Here is a 2,683-nt window from a genome sequence, read left to right on the forward strand (position 1 = left end):
TTGTAGGATTGTTGAGAGAATAAATGAAACTGGGTTTAAAGTGTTTGACACCATGTTGGTGGTTACAAAATAGTCACAAGGATATGAAGAACAGCATAGAGAATATAGTCAATAATATCATAACAACTATGTATGGTGCTAGCTGGGAACTAGACTTATCAGGGAAATCACCTTATAAGTTATATAAATGTCTAACCACTATGCTCTACACCTGAAACTAATATAATTTTTACTGTAAACTGCAATTGAAAAACAAAAAAATAATTTAAAAAAAGCTGCAACATAAAAAAAAGTGTTTGGCACCACGATTGTTACATGGTAAGAATTCAATATGACATGCCAGCAATTCTTACTATTATTAACTCTTTCTTAAAGGAGAATATAAAAATGTTCTGAGATAAGCGGGATGTTCTGAGACACAGGATGTGACATAGAACACAGATAATCCTCGTGGCAGGAATAAGATATCCATTTCACGCCTTTGTCCCTCATTTCCTGTCTGGCTATCAAGGCTCACCCTCATCTTGCCTGGGTCTCCCCAAAACATGGCAGACTTCTCCAGCAGTGATGTTCAATTCATTATCATTATGCTACCCCGTGTCCCGTTTGCCAGTACCCACGAGTGGTATTTCTCTCAGTTCACTTATTCATTCACTCATTTATCCAGCTTACAAATATTCATTAATGTTTTCAGCAGGCACTGTTCTAGGCAGTGTGGATACTGTAGTGAACATAGATGACAACTCAGCCCTCTTGGAGCTTATATTCTAACAGGGGAGACAAACATTACACAAGTAAATGATGCAGTATGTTAGAAGATGTTACGTTTATGGAGAAAAATCTACAGGGCAACGAGATGGGAGTGCCAGGGGTGAGGACTGAGATTTTAAAATGTAGCTATGGTAGATTCTGCTGAGGAGAAGATATCTGAGCCATTTGAGCCTAGACCTTGAGGAGGTGAGAGTGAATTCTGCACACAGGGAACAGCAAGAGCAAAGGACATGATGTGGGAGTGTGCCTTGAGTATCAGAGCTGGTTGGTGATGCTGGAGAGGAGTAAGTAAGGGGGAGGGTAGGATAGAGGTCAGAGAGGTGATAGAGAAAGGGTGGGAGCTGATCATGGAGGACCTCATGGCCTAAGTTAGGACTTTGGCTTTTACTCTGAATGAAATGGGAATATTTTGGGGACTATTGGAGAAATTTATAAACTGTGTATTAGATATTATTTAATCAATGTTCAAATTCATGGGTGCGATAATTCCTCATAAATTGAAATAAATTTTTCATGTGTCATTGTTCTTAGAAGATACATGCTAAAGTATTTAGAGCTGAAGCATCATGATGACTGCAACTTATTTTCAAATGATTAGGCAACAAAGGAAAAAACGCTAGCTATTTGTAATAGTTATCTATCGCTGAGTAGTAAATTACTTCAAACTTAGAGGCATAAAACAAGATTACACATATTATATGAAGGATTCTAAGATAATCACTGCTCATTTTTCACTTCTTTACTGTCTTATAAAGTATATTAATTTAGTCTGTAATGTTAATTGAGCTCCAATCATGTTCAAGCCACAGCGTTCAGAATTGTAGAGATCCAAAGTAGATCAACATAGGTACTCCTGTTAAAGAACATATAGTTCATTTATTTTGTTCATCCAACAAACATTTAATGAGCACTTACTATGTACCAGGCACTGCTCTGGACAACAAGAACACATCTCTGAATAAGGAAGAAACTATTTTGGCTCTCAATTAATTATAGTGGAGCTAGTTAACAATGAACAAATAAGAAAATTTAGTCGTAATAGGTACTATAAAAAATACAGTGGCCTCTACACTCGAGTGGAGCTAGTTAACAATGAGCAAATAAAATTTAGTCATAATAGGTACTATAAAAAAATACAGTAGCTACTTTAGATTAGATTGTCAGCTAAGGAATGACTCTCCAAGAAAGTGAGGTGACAAAAAAGAAAAAAAATAATACACTCGAGAGTGATTGGGTAGCTACTTTAGATTAGATTGTCAGCTAAGGAACGACTGTCCAAGAAAGTGAGGTGACAAAAAAGAAAAAAAATAATATTATCTCACAATTTCTGAGTATCAGAATCTATGAGCAGCTTAACTAGGTGATTCTAGCTCCAAATCTATCAGGACGGTGCAGTCAAGATGTTGACCAGGCTACAGGCATCTGATGGCTTACCTGAGGAAGGAAGATTCTCTTCCAAGATGCACTCACATGGCAGTTGGCAGGTGGCTTCAGTTCTTCACCATGTGGACTTCTCCACAGCGACTGCTTGAGTGTCCTCATGGCATGGCAGTTGGCTTTCCCCAGATTGAATAAAGCCAGAGAGAGAGAAAGGAGGAAGCCACAATGCTTTTTACGACCTAATCTAAGACGTCATATACCTTCACTTCTGCCATATTCTATTCTTTTGAAGTGAGCGCTGAGTCCAGCCCACACTCAAAGGGACCAGAATTAGCTTCGCCTCTTTAAGGAACAAAGTAGCAAAGAATACACTTTGTAAGTGCTATGCAACATTTTTTATTGTAATAATAATTATTATCAACATATTTAACTCTGCTGGTACCTCCCATGGAGGAGAGCTACTAACCAGTCCTCAACTCTTTCTCTCTCTGCAACTAGGGGCCCAGAAGAGCTTGAGAGGGCATATGCAGAA

The sequence above is a fragment of the Pteropus alecto genome, unplaced genomic scaffold (assembly GCF_000325575.1).
Source record: "Pteropus alecto unplaced genomic scaffold, ASM32557v1 scaffold398, whole genome shotgun sequence".
Lineage (NCBI taxonomy): Eukaryota > Metazoa > Chordata > Mammalia > Chiroptera > Pteropodidae > Pteropus > Pteropus alecto.